Source organism: Tinamus guttatus, unplaced genomic scaffold, assembly GCF_059628265.1.
Source record: "Tinamus guttatus ecotype Peru unplaced genomic scaffold, ASM5962826v1 Tinamus_guttatus_pri_ptg000335l, whole genome shotgun sequence".
Taxonomy (NCBI): Eukaryota; Metazoa; Chordata; class Aves; order Tinamiformes; family Tinamidae; genus Tinamus; species Tinamus guttatus.
Window position 1 is genome coordinate 1,135,805 of NW_028288869.1, and position 24,952 is coordinate 1,160,756.

The following is a 24,952-nucleotide window of genomic DNA, read 5'->3' on the forward strand; positions in this document are numbered from 1 at the left end:
AATTAATTGAGTTTTACTTGATCTTTTTCCTGGTATCATTCTATATGCATAGAAAAATTCTTACCTCCAAATTACTTCTGTTCAAGAGGGCAATCATCTTACAACTGAATACTTAAACTCACATTATCATAAATAAGTAAACATTTTAAGGAATATTTATTTATAGCTATTTTGATTTTTTTTTTAATTGAAGAAAATCTCAGCTGTCATTTTAATAATGAGTTGTAGTAATATTCCATGTATTATTGTTCAATAAAACCAAGAATCAATTAATACAAAACAACTTTAGCACTAACTGATAAGATTTTTAATTAAAAATATTATTTAACTGGTTTTGTCTTAATACTATCATGGCTTTGATAAGTTATTATATTTTAATTTTAAAGAATTTGCATTATTCTATTTTATGTTGCAATTTATTTTTTCCTGGTACAAGGCAAGGACCTTTCAGCATACGACCTCTCACTTCAACCTGTACTTTTTATAATCAGGTAATTGAAGAAGACAAGAAAGTAGGGACCAACTTTTGACAGTTCTTTCTTTTGTTCATTGAATTAAAGTTTCTATTAATCACTTTAAGCACCAAAGACATATGATGTATGTGTTATATCACTGGCTATGATGATCTTTCTTTGGTTTAACCTGAGCTTGAAGTAGTGTGATCATCTTAAGTTCACCTTCTTAGGATAATGGAAAGTATTGTAATTTGTTTCTAATGCAATCTACATCCAGTAATCAAGAAACAAATCGAAAGCAGTGATTAACCAAGAAAATATGACTACTGCGTACTCTATTCACCTACTGCCAAAAAGGTTTTCATCACACTTCCCCGTGAAAAAATAGGTATGTCTGAAATTATAAATAAAAAATAAATCCCTTATTTTCCGAGTCACTTATATATCCTAAAGATGTTTTACTCCATTCTAAAAGAGATCAGTCTGAAAACAGTAAAGAAGGAACATTTTTCAAGGTGGTTATTACAGTGTTGTTCATTCTCATAAAGCCATTTATTTAAATGGTGAAATATGGCCTCCCAAGTTTTAAGGAAAGAGATCCAGGACTTAATTTATAGAGCATTACTTGCTAATTACAAGTCAGACATAAGATACAAAATTGTTAAGCTGTATGACACAATCAGTACTAGCCTTCCATTTCTAAATGCAAAATTTAGAACACACTTCAAATAGAAGTTTCATAAAAAATGGAAAAAGACCACCAGAAAAATAGTCCATCAGATGAAACTTAGCTATTCCTGTAACTGACTTCCTATGCAAAAGATATGTCTGAATGTCTCTAAAATAGTTTGACCAGTGCTAAATAGGAAATTATTAGCTAAACTGGCAACTATAGGAATTAATGAAAAAGCTAGTATGGTCTAGAAACTGTATTGTTAGTCTGGCAATGATTTGGATGCAAAAAAATAATGTAAATTCAATGAATACATTTTATTTTCCCATTATGATATATATGCATCTAGGGGCTACATACGAATATTTTTTTAGTTACAGGAGCTGCTCAGAATACAGCACTGTGTTCTGTATCTGTGGAGCAATCTGCAGCAAAGTAGAAACACGGCCTGGGTCAACAGAGACAGCATCCTACTGGCAAGGCGCTCTATCCAGGCTGATTAATTCTGTTTCTTTACAATCAGATATAAAAGATAATTAGAGCTTCTGATTCAAGAGTTAGATCATTTGCTACTAGTCTAGAAATCTGTGCAACCCATGTTCCACTGCTCAAAGCATAAATGTACATAAACATAAGTAGACTTCAAAATAAGAGGTGACTAAGCTAATTTAAGGAATTTCAGTTTTCCATTCTTTGTCACTGAAAATCAAGTCTTGAACTTCAAAGAAGATATTGTCATTGCCTGGAAAACATTCTAATGAGTCTGTATAGACCTTACAATACAACTTTACAACTTATAACTTGCTTCACTGTATTTTAACTATACTATATATTTTAATGTATTTTAAATGTATGTGAGTGTGAGCCTTCTGTAAACCATTCAGTGTCTTTTATTGGAAGCTTAAAATGAACTGCAAATGGCAAGCTGTAACCTAAGAGCAATTTTTCAAAGAAACACTGTCACAGTCCAGTTAGGTGTTCAATGCCAAGAAGTATTTCAAATAAAAAGCCACATTCAGCCTGTCTACTTTGCATGCCATACTCAGGCTTTGTCAAAAGGTTAAAATAAAGATTCTTTATGCATCTCAGTAAAAAAAAAAAAAATCTTGATAAGCACTGAAGGAATGAAAACAACTGCTTTTCAAGCGTATAAATGTGAAATAAGTATGTTTTTCTTTTCCAAAATATTATGGAAAAAGGGAGCTGTTAAATTACCCATTGAAATGAACAAGTGTTCTCTTCTTTGTTCTCATTCTTTACCACAGCAAGCTCATCACAGCATATCTTTTCTTCTTCTAAAAGCAGTTGTGATCAAACAAGTAAACAGAGGAAAGTATAAAGAAAACTGTAATAAGCATAAAGAAAAGCAACCCTACAATCCTGGCAACCTCATTAGAAATTCAGTATTTAGTGCAAGGTTTAGAATACTGTCCAAAAAAGCAATGGTTAACTTGTTAACTAACAGGCAGGGGTACACTGTAAGCAAAGATAACCTTGAGGACTCTGAACAAGCTAAATGTAACAGGACAGAATCCACAGTATACAGAGTGTAAAGTCACACATTTTGGAATACTACGCTTCTATCTGCTGTAAGATGAAATGTAAATGACTAGATAAAATGCATAAACACCCTCTGAGCCAAGATTTGTACTTAGAAGTTAGTATTCGGAACATTATGCTACAAATTCCCTTCACCTTAGAAAACGTACTTCATTTTTATTTACTTAGTAACTACCTATATGCAATATTCTCTACAAGACTGTGCATGGAAAATGAAGCTGAGAGTAAGCATTTTCAAAGAAGTTGCTGTGCTCTTCTGCTTGCAGCACAGACAGCTATGAATAAAAGTATCTCAGAGCTTAGCTCTGTGCAACTGAAATGTTGAATTTTAACTTCTCACATTTGCTCTTGAACTACCTCAGATTTAGCCTCAATCAGGGATGGTAAAGCCTTTTGTAGCTGTTTGAACTTCACTCCCTTCTAGCCACTTACACAGACTGAGTTGAAGTAAAAAAAAAATCAAAATAAACCCAGCAAGCTTATTCTAGAAAATGGTATTTACAGAATACACAGGATCTGAGAAGAATGCTAATCATTAAAATATGTGTGTGTATATATATATATATATATATATATATCTCAGGGATGTAGATTCAAAAATATATTTAATATTTCAAAAACTGATTAATGTTTTACAGTCTTGAAGTATATAATGATGCTGACAAACTTACTTTCTGAACTTCACTGATTTTGTACATGTAGGAACATTATTTACGCTCTTTGTTTTCCCTCATGGACTTACTGGCATTTCAGAGCGGGTGATTATTTTTTGGAAAATGGCACATATCTCTTTTAGATTTTACATGACTGCATTGACTTCCAGCAGATTGGATGATATATTGTTTCATTAAAAATGATGTACTAACCATACATTCAGGTCAGGATAGCAATCTATATAATGCAACAACTCGTAAGTATGGATTACATGGCAAACTAACCATTCTGAACAAGATATTCCACTATAGAGGGTCAATATGTTAACCTTTCCTGAAGACTCTTTAATCTAGATAAATTTTAAGCATTTTTATCCTAACAGATTTTATTTTGTCTAAGAAGACCAGTTGCCCAAGAAGGGACAATGACAGATTCTACTGAAATAAAAAAATATACACTTACTTAAAAGAAAGTATGGAAAAAATATTACTTTTTCCCAGTTTTGCCTTTAATCAAAGACAAGCTCCAGCATTATTCTGAGAGTCTCCTTTCTACAAAGAGATTTACATGAGGTAAAACTTTTGATTTTTTTTTTAATCTGTATCTATATCTTTGTTACTGGTGCACAGGGATATCTAAACAGTTATTTCTAAAGATTCAAATGCTTGCCAAGATAAAACTCTGTATTTTTTTATTTTGTCTCTTCACCAACCTAGAACTCTTGGACTGTAAGCAAAAATATATACAAAACGTCAGCACTCTGACATGGTGCTCCCATAACTAGAACGTGGCCATGGATGGCTTTAGGCTTTTTAGGAAGGACGGGTCAGGAAGGCGATGTGGTGGAGTTGCTCTTTACGTGAGAGAGCAACTCCAATGCAAGTTCCTCTGTCTAGGGGAGGATGAAGCACAGAATGAGAGCCTGTGGGTGAGGATTAAAGGGCACGCCAACAGCAGTGACCCTATAGTGTGTGTTTGCTACAGGCTTCCTGACCAGGAAGAGGAAGTGGATGAGGCCTTTTACAGGCAGTTCCAAGAAACTTCACGATCACAGGCCCTGGTCCTAATGGGGGACTTCAGCCACTCTGGTGTGTCTGCTGGGATAACCCAGCTAGGAACAGACAGGAGGTTCCTGTAGAATATTGCAGATAACTTCTTGATGCAGGTGCTAGATGAGCCAACAAGGGGAAGGGCGCTGCTAGACCTGATACTAACAATCAGAGATGATCTAATTAAAAATGTGAAGGTTGGGGGCAGTGTTGGCTGCAGTGACCATGAGATGTTGGAATTCACGATCCTGCGAGGAGGAAGGGTAAAGCTGGGCAAAAAGAAGGATCGCAACCCTGGACTTCAAGAGAGATAACTTTGACCTCTTCAAGGAGTTCCTTGGAGGGCTCCCCTGGGCAAGAGTCCTAGAAGGAAAGGACATCCAGGAGATTTGGCTACTATTCAAGTACCACATTCTACAAGCTTAAGTCAGTGCATTCCTACAAGAAATCGAGCAAGGTGGGGCAGGAGAGGGCAACTTGCATGTTTGGGCAGGGAGCTGTTGGGTAAACTCAATGAGAAAAACAGTGCATACATAATGTGGAAAAAGGGATAGAACACATGGGAAGAATTATAGAAACATTGTCAGAGAATGCAGGGACGCAACAAGGAAGCCAAGGCCCATTTGGAATTAGAGTTAGCAGATGTCAGGGACAACAGGAAGGGCTTCTACAAATACATCAGCAGCAAGAGGAAAACTTGGGAAAACATTGGTCCTCTGCTGAATGGGGAGGGTACCTTGGTACAAGGATACAAAGAAGGCAGAGTTACTAAATGCCTTCTTTGCTTCTGTCTTTACTGCTAAGGCTAGTCGCCATGAACTACAGAGCCCAAAGACAGCAGAGAGAACTGTTGAGAAAGGAAGAGAGGATGCACCCAAGAGCGCTGAGGGAACTGGCAGGGGTTATTGCTCAACTGCTCTCCATCATCTTTGAGTGGTCATGGAGGGTGGGCGAGGTGCCAGAGGACTGGAAGAAAGCCAACATCACTCCTGCCTTCAAAAAGGGCAAGAGGGAGGAATCAGGAAACTACAGGCCGGTCAGCCTCACTTCCATCCCCAAAAAGGTTATGGAGCAGCTCATCTTAGAGACCATCTCTAGGCATGAGCAGGAAAAGAAGGTGATCAGGAGTAGCTAGCATGGATTCACCAAGAGGAAATCATGTTTTACCAGTCTGATAGCCTTCTGTGGTGGGATGACTGGCTGGATGGACGATGGGAAAGCCAAGAGCCATGGATGTTGTCTACCTTGACTTCAGCAAGGCTTTTGACACAGTTTTTCATAACATTCTCATGGGGAAGCTCAGGAAGTATGGGTTAGATGAGTGCATGCTGGGGTGGACTGAGAACTGGCTGGATGGCAGAGCTCAGAGAGTTGTGATAAATGGGGTCGAGTCTAGTTAGAGGCCTGTGGTCAGTGGTGGCTTGGATGAGGGGACAGAGTGAAGCCTCAGCAAGTTTGTAGATGATACCAAACTGGGTGGAGGGTTTGACACTCCAGAGTGCTATGCTGTCATTCAGAGGGACCTGTACAGAATGGAGAGTTGGGTAGAGAGGAACCTCATGAGATTCGACATGGACAAGTGCAGGATCCTGCACCTGGGGAGGAGTAAACCCAGACACCAGTACACACTAGGGGTTGACCTGCTGGAAAGCAGCTCTGTGGAGAGGGATTTTGGAGTCCAGGATGACAAGTTAACCATGAGTCAGCAACGTGCCCTTGTGCCAAGAAGACCAATAGGATCCTGGCCTGCATCAGGAGGAGTGTTGACAGTGGGTTAAGGGAGGTGATCTTTCCCCTCTCCTCAGCTCTGGTGAGGCCACCCTTGGAGTATTGTGTGCAGTTGTGGGCTCCCCAGGACAAGAGGGACGTGGAACTTCTAGAAAGGGTGCAATGTAGAGCAACAAAGATAATTAAGGGACTGGAGCATCTATCGTATGAGAAAAAGACTAAACAAGCTGGGCCTGTTTAGCCTGGAGAAGAGAAGATTGAGAGGGGATCTTATCAACGTGTACAAATATGAGAGGGGAGAATGTAGGGAGGATGGGGCCAAACTGTTCTCAGTGGTGGCCAGTGATAGGACAAGGGCTAATGACTACAAGATGAAACACATGAAGTTCCATTCCATGTGAGGAAGAACTTCTTTCCTCTGTTCATGACAGAGCCCTAGAACAGGCTGACCAGAAAGCTCGTGGAGTCTCCTTCTCTGGAGATCTTCAAAACTCACCTGGATGCGACCTGGCACCGCATGCTCTAGGTGTCCCTGCTTGAGCAGGGCCGTTGGACTAGATGATCTCTAGAGGTCCCTTCCAACCTCAACCATTCTGTGATTATGTAATATATTGGCAAGAACTTAGAGGCGACTATGTGCTTCTAAATATATACCTGCAGATTTTCCAGCTTTAGTTCAAAATTAACTGTTTGTATTCCATAGAATAAACAGTTAAGCCATCTGGGATAGATTATTGAGAAATTAAGTAATATAGATAATGGAGTATGATTTGTTATACAGAACATTATTTGAAAATAACATTCAGCCTCAGAAAGCACACCAAAAATTATTACTAAATTTAATGATTGGGTACTATAAGATTATCTTTTGAATGCTTTTTTTTTAACAAAAATATAGAGTCACAGAGTCACAGAATCACAGAATGGTAAGGTTGGAAGGGACCTCTATAGATCATGTAGTCCAACCCAGCAGGGACACCTAGAGCACAACATCTCTGAAGTGCAATGAATTAAATATGTTTGGAAAATTATGCTTCTTAAAATAAACTAAAATACCAGAGAAATATGTAAAAAGGAAAGAAAAAAAAAAACAAGAAAAAAAAAAACATTTTTACCTTTTCTTATTGAAAATGACCCATTCAGGATAGGTCAGCGAATTAGAAGACAAAAGGATGGATGGATGGATGGATGGATGGATGGATGGATGGATGGATGGGTGGATGGATATATGAATACATAGTAAGGTATGATTTTATTCTGGAATATTCTAGGAATAAATTGAAAAGAATTTGCCTTGATGACAACAGAACTTAAAGTCCAAAATAAAGAATTCTTCATTGCATTCCAATGGTATACTCTTTCTATCTTAAATCCTGATATTATACAAGAATACAAAACTATGTTTAATGAAATGCATCTTAAGTATATATGAGGGGTTTTTTTAAGTTAAAAATCAGTAAAGATTCAGGAAAACGTTTTATTTGATTGTAATCTATCCACAGACAAGTCATGGTAAATCCTGGAAATTGTATACTCTTGGCTATTGGAAAACACTAGAAGATGCAACCTGGCAATATTTATGTAAACAAGTGCTAGTACGCAAATCCTACCAATATTTTAAATTCAGGGAAATGCATCTCGTCACAGTTATGATGACAGCTTGTGGTAAATATAGAAATTGTAAATTTCATACATTTCTACATGTAATTACTACTAATCTGTGATTAATTCTATCAGGACCAGTTATTTCAATGTTAGTGACCAGTAATATATATATGCACATGTAAAGTATATGAGGGTTCTTAATCTAAATGTAATTTGAGATTTTAAATAATTGTAGTCTTAAAAGAATTATTTAACATTCTTGGAAGGATGTGTTTTTGGTAAGGATGTACGCATTTTGTGTTTTAAATCATGGCTAAAAGGAGCTCAATGAAGGCAGTGATTTTTTATTAGCTAGTTACTTGTTTTTATATGTTCTTTTACAGAACTAAGTAATCCCCCTATTTAGGTGAGAAAAACATACAAAAAGCATACACTTAGAACCTGTCCTCGGTGTCTGTTCTTCTGTTTATCCTTTAAGAATACCTACAGAATTTGTTTCTTCAAGATGAACAGTTATGATTAATGTATCCCCTATTTTGTTCTAAGTCAACAAACAGATTTCTGTAATTATTTGAAATGCATTTTCAAAAGTGATTCAAATGCTAATGTTGTGGTGACTGTTTTTACCTAACTCTAATTGCTGAGGAAGTTCTTTCTGAAAGTTTGGATGTGTGTAGGAGGTTTTTCATATTAATAATAATAAGTGGATTTCCATTACTTGACTGGGCTAAGGACCTTAAGGAGCATGTTTTGAATTGCAAATTGTGAATTTCATTAAATGTTTTATATAATCAATATAGCTTAAGTAACTATTGATCTTTTACACTTTGAAAGTTTGGGGGAGGAGTATTTGTATTTATGTAAAGAAAATTTGTCTCATTACTTTGATCCAACAAGATGTTCTGCTTATCTTCCCTTTTGACTTCCTTTTTCCTTGTTGCTATACACATAATACTGACAGTATTTGTTGCCATCTAAGCCTTAGCAATCCGAATTCTCATTTTTCCTAGCTGTGCTAAACCTACTCTCTGGCATTTGGCAGATCATCTAACCTCTCCCTGAATTATTTTATTAGGCTATCAACTGAGATGTAGCCAAATTCAATTTTGAACACCTTTTGTCATGAGTACTTTTAGATGAATAATTTGACTAACCAGCACTGTTTATCTTAAATAGAAAACCAACATGCAACCTAATATTCTGATTACCAGGAATAACATGAGTTTTCTTGAATTTCTTACAAATATGGAGCTCTGCAGGAAGTAATAATGGCAACAACAGTAAAATATCGTAAGTAATTTGAGAGATGATCAAATATCAATAGTTCCATCATAGCAATGCCATGAAGTTCAGAGTGAACTAATCTTAAAAAACAATCTATAAATTTATAATGAGTTTAGTGAGTTCCTATACTGTAACGTGTTAGCATATGGAATGTACTTCAAATGTCTCCTGTTAATTCTGAGCAAGCAGTGTGAATGTTTTATTTCAAAAGTGACATTTCAGTCACTTTGTTTTGCACTTCCTATATGCATAAACTGCTTTGACAGGCAAGAGAAGTTAATTTACCTCACTGGATAGAAATCAGTTGGTACACAAGCTTATTACTTTTGCTGTTTTCTTCCTGAGATATTACTGAAGAGAACTCACTTCCTAAAGTGTTTGTGCATGCACAGAAGAACAGAATTCTGAATAGCTGTGACATTAATTCTAAGCTACTGCCAGGGATATACAGTTCAAAAATAGATATATTATCTAAATGATTATTTTGTCATCATGTTTCAGGCCAATAATTTACATAGTCTGGTTGACATTGAAATTTTAGCTTTTATATATACAGATATTTGTCTAAAACTGTAAGATGATGGAATGCTTATAATTGCTCTCTGATTTTTTTCAGACTAGGAAGATTGTTCTGTTGGTAAATCTTCTTTGCTGGAGGAAATGACAACCCTGAATGTTCAAACCTGTCCTTAGGAAGCAGAGGAACAAATGGAAACTGCAGCATTCTGGTTTGATCACTGCTGAATCAAACAGAGTCTGTTTGGCCTTTATTGCTCAGACTTATCATCTCAGCAATGCCTGGTATAGAGGGTGTAAGACAATTACCCAAGTAAAAGAAAAAAGAAGTGTCACAGTATCTGAAGTGCTCTGGGAAAAAAAAAAAAAAAAAAAAAAAAAAAAGCTTTAAAGAGGACTGAATTACAATACCTAGGAAGAAAATAAGTAAAAGTAGCCTTATTTTTTAAAATAGGTCATGCTAAAGCCTTTGGTGATTTTGATAGTTTAAAGTTAACTTGCACAGCAGACATTTAATCTAAAACTGCCTTGCAATGCAGAAATGTGAGACTCACTATAGGTAAAGAGTGAAATGGGTAAGTGATTTAGAGCATGTACAGAAAATTGAGGTAAGTTTTTAATTTATCTAGGACTTTACAGCCAGCACTGCATTTAGGAAAACTATGTATGATGTCCCTCATCAGAGATGGAAACAAAATCTTTATGAAAACTGTTGGGAAATCTAATGCTAATGCTAAATAGGTAATTAGAATTTGCCAAGCAGTGAGAATCACATTTAACCTTATGAGCAGTTAAGAACATCCTGATAGTAACAGTGTGAAGGAGAATCCCAGACACTACAAGAAAAAAGGCTGGGCGCATAAATACTTGCAAAGCTTAACACTGAATCCTCTTGAGCCACCCCTCTCAAGCGAAAACTGTCAGACTACAAAGATTTTCAGCTACTCTGGTCTGCCCATATTGTCTACTTGGATCCTGATTGTAAGTCTTCTCCTATTCTGATGTCTAACCCTTTTTTTTTTTTTCCTATGTTGCTTCCAATTTTACTTTCCTATAGAAGTAATTGCTGGTCTATGCTATGAGGGACAAATGTAAAACATCCCTGACAATTCTGTCCCTGTCCAAATTGGTGCTAGCTATTTTCCTGTATATAAAATACAAAAACAACAACATCTACTTCAGTGTTATAGTTTGTATGCCTTAGAAATAAAAAATCTGTGAGTTTTCTATTATTTGTTTAAAATTTCTTAAATTTTCTTACCATTTTTCTGGGATTCTCCCTCATATTCTCATTGCCAAGATCTTAACTCTTCTTAAAAACAAAGAGTTTCACTCTAACAAAGCTGTAAAATTACAGCTGTGTTGTAACTTTAAAGGAGAAAAGAGAGAGAAATATATGTATGTTCATACTGTTAACTGCTATATATTGGGGCAGTCCTTAGGGGCTGACTTGAGTCCTTTTCTGTTTTATTTAAAGATAACATTAATCTGAATCATTTTCACAAGACCTAATTTATCCCTTACTTTTTAACTTGATGTTCAGGAGAGCATTTTATGAGTCTTTGTTTTTCTTCCCACCAAACATTTCAAAGACAAATAAATATAATTACTAATGAAACTAATGTCTAATACATGGATTATGATACTATAAAATATTTTTTTACTGGAGTCATTTTGGGACTGCTTATAATACTGACATTGGTAAATTTTACAAATAATCCTACAAAAGCAGGGAAAAAGTATATTCCATATAGAAACACAGAAGGGTATTTACATTTCATCTTTCTTATGGCTACTATCTGGATCAAATTCTCCTTTTGAGTGGTTTTCCTTTTCCCTACATTTTTTAATAAATTAAAATTATTAAGTACTTTCTTATGTGAACATTTACGTGAACATATATGTGAAGACTCTACCCTCTTATAAGAAAAAGACACAGAAAGAAAAAAGTATTGTTGTTTATGTAAATGGACATAGCCAGTGTCAAAAACATTTATTGCAATGGACAACTCTTAATTTCCAGTCCAGTGTTTCAACTACAGACCTTTCTACTCCCATCTACAACATACACCGCAATGCTATGACAGCAGAGGGGGAGAAATTTTCAGAATTTCTGGTGAGTCACACAACCTCAGCTGAGAGGAAAGCTGGTGTCTGTACCTGCACCTAAACAAGCTGTCTGCTGTCCTTTGGAGGAGACGAATACCTACTTAATAATTTCTTGAACCTGCTTTTCACCAAAGGCCTTCAGAATCAGGACGAGTTATCTGCACGTACTACACTGCTTTTTTATGTTCCCAAGAGTAAGACATGAAGCTACTGACAAAGGGTCTCAGAAGGCCATTTGAAGAAGAAAAGACCTTTTTTTACCTAGTCTTGGCTTTTGTACATTGGTCTGATTCAACAAAGAAGAATGAGTCACTTGATGACATTCCCTGAGACCAGCAGAACAGCCTGGTGTGAAAGTGTGTATTTCTACTACACTGGAAGTAGCCAAGAAACAACTGGTGATTTATATAACTCTTAACTATTTCTTCTACTTAGGATGCCTGTGAAATACATATTTAGAGCCTGAAGAAGCCGGATAGTCAAACAGAACTAAGTGCATATGGCAAATGCACATAGCAGAAAGCATGCTTGGTTTGTGATGCTGATGAAATTGCTGTAGAAAGCCTGTTGGGATCCCTTCCAGCCTGTGAGCTCTCTCTGACATCATGCTGTGGGTCTTACACTTGACTTCCTGTGTTAAGTCTAGTTTTCAGCAATTAGTAAGAAGAAATACTGGAGTGAGGGTTACAAAATAGTAACTTTTGTTATTTTACAGACAGAATCACTACATCTAGCATTTCTAGCCAAGAACAATACTCAGTCTAAATGCTATGTAACTCCCTGTATTTTCTAGATTGTTTGGCAGCTGATTACCATGTTCTGCCAAGAGATATTTGACAAGGCATGTTTAGAGACTGGGATACACAAAGTAACATGAGAATATTTGAAGGACAAAGAAACAGTAGCCATTACACAGAAAGTGCAGACTCTTATACTCTTCCCTAGGTCATATTCTTTGTCAGCAAACACATAATTAAAAGAAAGTATGACCTCAGGCAATTCGTTTGTTAGCTCAAGATCTTCTGAGCCTTATTGGTTTCCCTCCATGGATGTGTTTATAAACATTTGTGTATATATGAAAATGATTGGGAAAGAAAAAAGAAATTAGGCAATAATCAGATACACAGTCATGGACTACTTTACATAAGCATTTTATCAATGCTTTTATCAATGTATATATCAAATATGGTGATAACTTTAATACTGTTACTGTACCTTCTGAAAATGCATACAAGATCCCATTTATTTACTTTTTAAATTATTTACTTTTACCCGGCATTTGTTTAATTCATGTTTAGCAACAGAATTTACAGATGGAAAAAGAATGTGGAAGAACACTAAATGTCTGTATCTTTTACATACCATAATCATATTCTTGATAAAGTCCAATTTTTTAGACCCTGATAAACTCCATACACAAAAATCTCACATGTAAAATCCAGAACAAACCCCTAATCAAAGAACTCAAGTTAATCATTCTTTAAACCTTACTTGTTATAATAATATTGTACTATATGAAATATAGTATCCTTATTCATGTATTCCTAATTGGAATTACAATTTTATCAGAATATATTGCTAGCAACCTAATACTATAGATACGGAATAAAAATGTAATATACTTCCTACTGTCTCTTCATATAGTTAAACACATGTATGCAGTACCGATGTGTAATGGGTCATAACATGTCCAAACAAGCAAAGTTAAACTAGGCAAGACTGTTATGAACATAAGTGACACAAACTTATGTGGGTTGAGACAGAGGTGGGTTCATTGTGGTAGGTTTATTCCAAACAATGAATTTGCAGTGTTGGAGACACATGTACATGGGATGAGTGTATATGTCTAAACTCTCATTGAAATGAATGTAACCAGAAATAGGAAATGAAGAAGTTCATCTCAGTTACAGGCACATCTGCCACTTACAGGCGTCTAGTGATGATATCTGAGATGCCTTGGACAGCCCAGCTATCTTCCGGTTATCATTGCAGAAAAGCATGGTTCTCTCACAGGAATCATAGCCTATCTGCCAGTTTTACAAAGATATTTGGATATACCAGAGCATTTCAGATGACTTTAGATATTTATGCTTAAGCTATCAATCCCTAGATCTCCATTGGCTAAAGTAGGAGCTTATGTTTTATATGAATAATTGATATTTAGTCATCAGAAATCAGTCTGTACAGCCTAGAAATGGATACCACTTATTGAAGCTTAATTTGGTTGCCTGAAGACATTTGAGATGTCATCATGTATTCAAGACGTTAAAACAGATGCCTGTCAGATATGAGACAAACCTGTGGGAGATCTGCACACTTCTGGGGAAGCAGCTAGAGGCCAGATGGCTCTCTGAAGCATCTCATGTTCCTTTCAACACCGATGCTTAATGAGCAGTGAATCAAGCCCCCATGGTTTCAGAAAATTTCCTCAGGAATGATGTAACAGTAGACTGACAGATACTTTGTAAGCGCTCTATTCTAAGCATGTGTGTTAGCAAAGAATTGCATATTACCTTTTCGGTCTCATATCAAGTCATTTAGAGGTAGCCTAGACAGAGAGGAGTTTTAATTTTTAGGGAGAACTCGTCTCTTTACATAGCTTTTATAATCTTGTTGTTTTGAATTTAAAGAACCCATCAGTCATATTTGTGAGTTGTATTACATTTTGAAGAGAAGAAAAAAAAAAAAAAGAATTCATATTCTTAAGTTCATCCTAATTAGGAAGATCTGATGTTCGTTTTAAGCAAAGCAGTGTTTTGCCGAATTACTAGACTACTTACAGAGTTAATCCAGCTGCTCTGTAAGTGGTGAAGCTGCACAGCAGGAGACCAATACCATATCTTCTGGTGCATGCTGCATCCATCAATTCTGATGAACTGAGGAGCTCCTACTACTAGCATACTTCCATCTACACCACTGTCCATCATTTTCCTCTTTTAATCTTGTTTTAAAATATCAAAAATTTCAGGAAAATATTTTAATGAAAACTTCATTGATAATTCTTCACGATTGGCTACCTGATATTAGGCCTAAAGACTTAAATTTGCAATTGTCCTCTTATAGTCAAAAAATCCACTCAGAAAAGGCTGCTGTTAAGAGTCTGCTTCACAAATGATTGGCAGGATTGCTTGCTTGCCAAAAAATAAGCAAACTGGGCTTGACCCTAGGACATACGGATCTTGGGCATCAATATGGCCAGCTTCAGGCTGTCCCTCAGCCTTTCCCCAATTCTCTCCGCAACTGAGAAACACTAGCAAGCAGTTACTGTATGAGCATTCATTTCAAAACTTTATCTTTTTTTACTGGCTCCCGTGAAAATTGCTAAAACTTAAATTTTCATTTATAGGCAAAAAGAGCACAGAGCTGTCATGATGAATATTTCTATGAATGGCTACACACTACTGTAGGTTGTATCAAGGTAAAATGGCTATACTAGGAAGAACCCTTCTCAATCGTGTTTTAAGCCACACTGCAAAGTATTTAACTAAATTACTACATGGTAATGAATAGAATACTGAAATAACTTATATTGGAAATTTATTAGATGGCTCATTTTTTCTTTGGTTTTTATAGAAACTATGACATAATTATGTGCTCCATGTTATAATACCCCAGAGTGTATAGGGAGGCAGTACTAATTAAATACACACACTAAAACTCATTCACCTAACTGAAGCATGTTCAGTTCAGCTATCAACATCAAATGCAAACACTATTTGTATTAAATGAAGAGACAGAGAAGCTCCTAGGCATAATTCCTCTGTCCTGATTTGGGTATCTGAAAACTTTTCAAATTAATATAATTAATAGCGCACATTTAGTCACTGTTTCTTTGTTATTTCTATGAGAAAATGTTGAGAAATAAAGAAAGATTTTGTCTATAAATGAAATTTGCCTCTTTTTCTTTATTGACTGTAACGAGAAAGTAACATAATAGCCTCACAGATACCTGTCTTCATTTTACATATCAATATTTGATTATATTAAGCCTTTTCTCAGGATGGGAAGTTTAGCTCTGCCTTAATAGCATTAAACTGCTTTCCAGCTGCCAAGTCCAGGGCATATACTTCTGCAACTGGATTTTATGACATGATGAGAAGGAGGTGTGATCTTCTTGAGGGAGAGGGAAGTCTCCTTGGATAACAGATGGAGTAGGAGTGTAAGGCATATGGCAAAGTACACTAACTAATATCCTATTGAATAGTGCTGAAAACAACGCAGTAGCCCATATTGAATACTGCAAATTTCTTTCAATACTCACAGTTTACTGGAGGAAGGAGAAGAGTCTGTGTTATTTTAAGTCACATGTACTTAAAATGAAACATGTGAGATAACAAGGTTTTCTTCCTTCACAGTATTCCATAATATAGATCATCCTCTAAAAAAGTCCCTCCTGCAGCTAAGTAGGGATTTTTAAATCAGCAATTGTTTGGCCTTAAGAAGAGATGGCTTGGGGGGGATGTGAGCAATACTTACAAATATCTGATTGGGGCAAATAAATACACTTTTTGCACAGAAAGGAAATCTATATTGTATAAATCTGTGGGCTTTCATCTTTCCCTGATCCGGCCTATGGCCATAAGAGGGATTTTCTAGGAAACGTGAAATCAAGATTCATTGTATAAAACAATTTGTAAAATGTAAAATATTTGAATATATTAAGAACGTTGTCAATACAAAAAAATAAGTGTGCCAAGCCACAGTTGTTTTAAGATTTTTTTTTGCAGGACTTGCACTTACAAATAGAATTTCTTTATCATGGATATCACAGATTATAAATAAAATATAGTTTGTTCAGGATTCATAAAGCTAGAAGGAGATTTTTATACTGAAAGGAGAAGGATGACTTTATTAAGAATGATAGATTTAGGTAGGATATAAGGTCTAATGAAATGTCTGATCAAGTTTTATATTAAAACATTTAATATAGCTGTGCTAAACTGGATCAAAGGTCCATTTAGTTCATGGTTTTAGTGATATCTAGTTCATACTCCAATCACTGTTATTTTATTACTTATCCACTTTAATCATTGACTCCCCAATTTTATTTTATGCCTTCTAAATGTTCCTTTACTTTTTTTTTTTTTTTTTTTTTTTTAGAAAAAAGGCTTTTAGGATTTATTTTTATTTTAACAATTGTTTTTAACTTGTTTTTCATTTTTATCTCTTAAAAATGAAAAAAAAATGGTTATCAGGTAGTAACAGTTGAGATGAGATGAGGAAAGTCATGTTTTCCTTGTAGCTTAGTGCTATTTTTTATATTTTTATTATTTTCTTTTTATTTCATTTTATATTAATTTTTTATTATTATTTTATTATTTATAATTTTATTATTAAGTGCCAAGTTATGATACAAAAGGATTAGCCATCACAACTACCATTGTTTAATCTCATTTTATAGTAGTTTTGTGACAAAAATATCATCTTTTTTCATTTACTTGAGTTCAGTAATGCAGTAAGACTCAATTTGTCAATGATTCACAAACTGTTCTTTGCCCCAGAATTATTTGGCTCCATATAATAAATACTTTTCCTTAATAATTTGAGAAACTGCATTATATTTGAATACTACCTTCTATTACTTTGATAAATTAGTACCAGCAAAATAAATAAATAAATAAAAAGTATTTCAGGGAAAAAAATGGTAGGGGAAAAAAGGGAAAAGGGAAGGGAAAAGGGAGGAGAAGAAGGGAGGAGGAAAGAGAGCTCCATCTGAAAATATCTACTCGTAGTATGAAAATAAGAAGCAGATGTCTCATAGTTTGTACAAATATGGAAATATAAAATAACTGTGTATGTTCAGCATCCCCCTCCTCCCTCCCAAACTGTATATGAAAGATTGGCAAGGGACACATGTTTTTAAACTGTCACTTTTAAAATTATTTTTCCAGTGACCATTGCATAGTATTAGGGACTTGCTATATATGTTATCACTGAAAATTATATATAAATTGCTTTATCATTCTATTTTCTATTATCATTTTATCTTTTTGAATGTTTATAACTAGGATATTATCAACACTTTATATTAGTTAAAAACATAAGAAGCTTTTCTTTTTTTCTTCTTATGTATGTATTCATTTAAAATATGTCTAATGAGGTCAACAAAAAATATTCTCTAGGCACTTAAACCAGCACTTTCTGGATTCTCATTCATAATTGCCAAGTAATTTACATTTGACCTGTACCTCCAAGTCAGAATGTTAATGCATTTTGCAGGGTGAATTCAAATCTGTCCTTAATTAGGGCAGGAAATAGGAAGAGTTATATTTTATCTGGAATATAGCCTCAGCATTTCTGAATAATGAAATTAATGTGCAGGATCATAAAAAATACATTGGTAAGCATTTCATACATTACAGAATAATAATGAATTGGTATTTGAAATGTTTCTGTTGTATCCTCAACTATTTTTTTCTTTCTATTGGAAGACATATGTATATATACATACACACACATAACAGCACATACACACTTTGGTATGTTTTAGAGATGTTAGGAAATAAATAAAAGAATATGCAGGTGGACTGGAATGATGTGCTTCTAGAATGTAATTTAACTATTGCATTACTTAGTGCTCATCCCTCATTCATGCCCATCTAAAAATCCCAGTGCATGGAAGTGCTACAGAAAGAATTAATGGCTGGTTGCCCGAAGAACTGGGGAGAGACTGAATTCCTGTTTTCACACCTACACAGATTAATTTATTTATTTTGAGTTTTGTAACTATGTACCCATTGCTTTGCTTCTGGGCATATTTACAAAAAGATTAAAAGCATAAATTATCATAACAAATCAACTGCCTACAACAGATGTGCCTACAATTTGAGTGTGTCCTGGGTAATCTGGTTCTTCAAGCTGCTACCTTCTGTTTAGCCTTTCTCTCAAGGTCTTACATTCAATGAATACTATGTCGTTGCAGGATTTATGCAGCCAAGTCTCCATTTAATTACGCAGCTCTTTTACTTTGCAGGCTGAACTAAGGCAGAACTGATGTGATGATCACTTTTTTGCTTTAAGAAATCTGCCCTATAATTGTACCTATAATGATCAGTATAGCCCATTATAAGGCTAGTCTCACTCAACATAAATTAGCCTTGTGAAAAGATGTTTTTCATAAATAAATTTGCAAATGCATTTATACATTTTGTAAAGTGAAAAAAATGCTATTTTCCTACAGTCTAATCAAAATACAAGCAAGCAAATTATAGGAAGCAGCAATACAGAGTTCCTCTAGTTTGGCAGCCCCATAAAACTCACACTTTTTTTTCCATATTCTCTAAGGCTATGTGATTCCTGACTAACAAAGTACAAGTCTTTATGGAGCTCCTGCCAAATTCAGTAATACAAAAGGCAGGAGAGAGCTGATACGTGGCCATACGGTGGCCTTGAGAGAGAGGGAAAACACCAACATGGAAAAGAGCAACAGTGGTGGACCTAGGACAGACGGCAAGGGACTGGTGGAAAGAGATTTTTTTTTTTTTTGAATAATCAGAAATATAAATTATCACTGAAATATAAAACCCACTTTTCTAGCCTTCTTTTATGATTTATTTCCTTAAAATCATCTCTCATTCACCTTCCCATTGCAGAAGCATCCACTACCTTTTTGGTACCTGTGAAAATTTACATGTAACCTTTTGGCCCACACTGTACTTCAACTGCATTTGAGGAGCTGGCATTTTCCAAAAGATTTGGTATAGTTTCAAATTGATGGATCATATCAGGTGAGTTGGCTTACCATCTCTGCCTAATGTGCCTTTAAGCACATCTAGCTTTGGCCAGCCAGATTTGCTGGCAATCGCATTGATGCCCATGTTCAGATCCTGAATGGGTTGAAATGTGGCACCCTACTTTCCCTCTGGCTGCTGCCTTGGAGAGGAGTGTCTGTGTCATATCCTCTATGTGAGATCCTTGTTCTCATGTTTCAGACACCTTGAGTGCCTCTTTTTAGGCCCCTGCATTACATTCACTTTGCTCTCATAATTCAGATTAGTGACAGGAATCAGCCTAAATTTCAGTATTTGCTGGCATAATCCACACTGCTAGTGGCCTCTGGTCATGTCTAGCTCCAAAAGGAAAATATGTATCTTCTTTACACCCTGTGTGACAACCCAGTGACTCTCATTTATGCGGTCTGCACATGGCACTGCTCTGGAGTGGGGGCTGCACCAGTGCCCAGCACTTCACTGTCTATAAACAGAATTTAGGCACCAAGTTGATGTTTACATGTAGGCATCTGTGTTCAACGTCTTAGACTTGGAGTAAATTGTGCCTTTGATGAGTATTTCCTCTTTTTTATGGCAAAAAATGCATGACATCTATGTAAATCAAGCTAGGTCAATATATATGGAGACTAATCTTCTAAATGTTTGTCTTTTTCAGAAACCCTTTGTTGTGTAGATTTTTTTCCTGGAGGTGAAAGGTTTTCTTGTCTTTTTTTTTTTTCCTTGATATTCCCTCTGTTTGCTTTCTTGTGTTTTCTTCTCTAAATAGATTTTTGCTTGTGTCTGTGTTGCCTCTTTGAGGAGACAATGAGGTTTCTGTACTTCTGAGTTTTATGACGGAGTACTTATTCACCTTACACTTAGAAAGGAGTTTAGCTACTTATTGTGATACTCAGAACTGCTCATTACTTTTGCTTTCCTGGGTTATTCTAGGGATAAAATAACCTATTTCTTTCCAAAATTCCATGGATGCATTAAAGTTACTTACACATGCTGATATAGTATCAGGACTGTTAGAAACTTATTTTCTAAACCCGTTTTCTTTGCTGGCGTTATCAGTAAGTCTCATGCTTTAGTCTCTCATAACTATGTCACTAAAATTGTTGGGAAATCTGGCAAATGTTGTTGTGGTAAGGTTTTTACAGTCTTTAATAACTTTGTCTTTATATCAGTGGAAATTCTTTTGGGAAATAGTGTTTTTTGCTAATGTAAGAAATCAACTGCAGACACATGATCGGATCAGCGATATTCATAATCTTTGAATCTCAGGTGAAGAGTGATTCCATGCTCTTGAACGTGGCATTGCCATTCATTTCTACTCTAGTCTACAATCTGTTCATGGAGTTCATGGACATGCTATGTTTCATTTGCAATCTGAACATACTAGCATCTGGTTTGAATGAAAGTGTTGCTCACTGTCCTATATCTTAAGAGAAATAATATATCCCCATTTACTAATTATTCTTCTACATTAGGTAGAAGATTGCTGTCTCCTTCATCTTGCATTTGATTTCTCAGATCATTACAGAAGCGTTTTAAAGGCTTTATTTTTGTTTGTTTGCTTGTTTTTTGATGAGCTCACATAGGTGAAGATTGTCCCCAGTTGGCTTGTGACAGGCAGCACTCTTCCCATGGTAAAGGGCTTAAGGAAAACATTGTTTGGGTTTCCTTGCCTAGTTGCTTAGTTGTCCATCCTGTTTTACATGCTCCTTTAAAAATTCATCTCATAAAATTCCGTAAGAAATAAAAACATTTCTATGCTGGATGGAGTACATATTGTGTTTCTTTGTTTGTTGATGTCAATCTCTGAGTGCTTTTTTTGTACCAGATAACAAAATTAATGACTAGTTTATATGAAAGCAGACACATCTTGGTAAACATTGGTACATTTTTCTACCCAAGTGTATATTTCACTGTGTCATTTCCACACAACTGAACGTTTTGCCTTGGTGTTTTGTTGATACATCCATTCCTGAAACCAGTCCTTTATCTTGCAGTCCTATCTATTCTTTCATTTATTTTTCATTCTCCTTACCGCTGATATTTATCTAGTGAGGCAGATATATGTGTCAAGGTGCTGAGGAAACAAATAGCATTTATTATTGCCAGTAATGTTATTCTATAGTCTCAGGATGCCATATGAAGATATGTGGATAGATTTTTGTTTGCCAGCTAGGTATACTCCTTGTACTGCTAAGAATGTAGATATAGAAACTATTTATATGCTTTTTTCATAGAATCATAGAAACATAGAATCGCTAAGGTTGGAAAGGACCTCTAGAGATCATCTAGCCCAACTCCTCTGCACACGCAGGGTCACCTAGAGCACGTGGCACAGGACTGTGTCCAAATGGGCTTTGAGATCTACAGAGAAGGAGACTCCACAACCTCTTTGGGCAACCTCTTCCAGCGATCTGTCACCCACACTGTTAATTTTTTTTCCTTAAATTCCTGTGGAACTGTTGATGTTTCAGTTTGTTGTGTCTAGTTCTGTTAGTGGCCACCAGTGAAAAGAGGCCAGCACCATCCTCCTTGCTGCCACCCTTGAGGTACTTCTAGACACTGATTAGATCCCCTCTCAGCCTTCTCTTCTCCAGGCTGAACAGGCCCAGCTCCCTCAGCCTCTCCTCATAGGGCAGATGTTCCAGACCTCCGATCATCCTTGTAGCCCTGCACTGGACTCTCTCCAGCAGTTCCACATCCATCTTGTACTGTGGGGTCCAGAAATGGACACAATACTCCAGATGCAGCCTCACCAGGGCTGAGTAGAGGGGCAGGATCACCTCCCTTGACCTGCTGGAGACACTCTTCTTAATGCACCCCAGGATGCCATTGGTCTTCTTGGTCACGAGGGCACACTGCTGCCTCATGGTCAACTTGTCATCCACCATGACACGCAGGTCCTTTTCTGCAGAGCTGCTCAGTCAGTCCCAGTCTGTACTGGTATCTGGGGTTATTCCTCCCCAGGTTCAGGACCTTAGAATCATAGAACGCTTAAGGTTGGAAGGTACTTCTGGAGGTCATCTAGTCCAACCCCCCCTGCACACGCAGGGTCACCTAAAGCATGTGGCACAGGACTGCATCCAAGTGGGTTTTGAAGATCTCCAGAGAAGGAGACTCCACAACCTCTGCAGGCAGTCTATTCAAGCACTTGATCTTGTTGAGTTTCATGAGGTTTTTCACTGCCCACTTGTCCGGTCTGTCCAGGTCCTTCTGGATGGCAGTGCAGCCCTCTGGGGCATCAGCTACTCCTCCCAGTTTGGTATCATCAGCAAACTTGCTGAGGGAGCACTCTATGCCTTCATCCAGGTCATTGATGAATGAATTTAACAGGACCGGAAATAAATGGAACAGGACTGGAAGATTTTAGAGCATAAATTTTGGTTTGATACCAAAATTTAGATTTTAGTAGTAAATGAGCACTTCTTAAATCATCAGTATTGTAAACTGAGTATTTATTAACTCTGTTTTTTGTCTTGCTTAGTCTTTGAGGTTGATTGGAACTATGGTGTTACTGTTTCAGTATTAATTTTAAATGCAAGACTTTGACATTCTTTATCATGCTTTTACACACAGAAGTTATTTATTCTGCTGAATTTCTAAACTCATATTAATCTCAGCTAATCCTACCCATTTTGCATTCAGTCATATAAATTCATTTTATTGTCAGAGATGTCTAAAAGGTATATAAAGAATCAAAGTTACCCCAGCCATTCTAAATGCTATTGGGTCAGAATGAAACCTTTTCTGAAGCTCAGATATCTGTCTCAGTTAAGATATTACCTATTGCACAACTCATGTGAGGAGAAATTAGGTCTGTTTCCAAACAAATCTTTAAAATAAATTACAATAGCCCTGCACTTAAAACATTTTCAGTGTCTAATGCGCAAATGTTTGTGTGGCCTTACTGCTTTTTTTCAGAGTTACAACTGGTGAGAGCACATCAATGTAATATTTACATGCTCCTTTTTGTGTGTATGTGTGTGGACATTTTGTTCAGTGTTTTACCAAAGCATTCATAATTTTCCACTTTCAATACACTATGTTTAACAAATACAATATATAAAAAGTTGTCTATCTTCATCTGGAGTCAGATGTTTCCTCTTTGCTACATCATTAATTTAACTTTTATTATTTCATTTAACTTTTAAAAGGAGAATAAGCCTTTTCTGACTTCACGTGCAAGTATCCTATAAACAAACAGAAGGAGCTAAGCAGTTCTAAAAATTTTCCCATGAAAATCCTACAGGACCATTCCTATCCTCCTTCCCCATCTGAATTTAAAACTTATTGTCAGCATTCATGAGAGTTACATCTTCCTGAAAGGTCTAACAATCCTCCTTACCTGAAATGCTTTTTCTGTAGTGTTTTTGATACATCTTATAAATACTCTATTAGTATTACTACCACTCATTAGTGTTATTTTTGCTAAAGATCTATTGAAAGTCTCCTGCCTTCTGCAAAATATTTTTATAATCATCCCTATTACTATGTACTTAACATTTATGCAGTATCAACAAAATTTGGATTTAGTTAAATTATTTGTTCATTTCTTTAATGTCATATTGGCATATTTTATTTATTTCTTTAACAATTTTATTATCTTAGACACAGTGCATATTAGATATGTCTCCAGGGTTTAGGAAATGTCATAGGATTATGTTCTATCTGGTTGAAAACACGTTGAATTAAACACAAGAAAAGTTGAAAAATATAATTAGCATAATGCTAAAAAATAATTAGCTTAAGCAATAATTACCTTATCATTTACTAGCTAGAAATACATTTTGTAAACAAGATAATATGGAAGTTGAAATAGCTGATAATTTTTGAGTCATTTTTTCTGATACTAAGCATGCAATTCTAATCTGAGAAATATATTTAGCTGAACTGCTCCTTTAAAAAAGAAAGTTTCAGTTATTCCACTTGAATTCATCATGCAAGCATTTTGTGAAATTGCAATCAGATTCAGAAACTTGAAATCTTAAAAACAGAATTTTGAAAAAAAAATGGAAACTCATCATTAACTTCATTGATTTCAATGTAATTAGGATGAATGGAGAAATAGGCCTAATTAATGAACAAGTAATTATTATAATTAACAGTATGTGATGCAAGCAGTATTAGTCAAATGTATTGTTCTATTGCGAAAGAATCACTGCTATCAAAGGAGATATTTTAACACTAAAGAAATTCTAATTAAAATACCTTAAATTTCCATGCTAATAGATATATTTAAATGTTCATTCTCATGATATTCACTTGCTTTATTTCCTTTTCTGTGAAATATATGCATCTAGCATATTGGTTTCTGTATTAAAGACCAGAATATAAGATCATTATAATTTCTAATATATACGTAATGGATATGTTCTATATCTAGTCTAACTAACTCAACTGTGTCACCATGAAATAAGAATATTTACAATTCAGATGTAGCAGACAAAATATGTGAGGAAACAAAAATATTGCCCTAGTCTCAATGAATTAGTAATTAATAAAAATGATTTAATAAATATTTGTATTTTTGTGTGAACTACATTTTAATTTCTACTTATGCAATTTATGTTTGGCTGTTAAAATAGAATGGTG

At 35.6% G+C, this 24,952-nt stretch overlaps 1 pseudogene; it reads left to right on the forward strand.

Moving 5' to 3' along the window:
- Nucleotides 1–5,259: 5,259 nt before the first annotated feature.
- Nucleotides 5,260–24,952, forward strand: part of LOC148593740 (uncharacterized) — a 119,973-nt pseudogene continuing 100,280 nt past the window's right edge.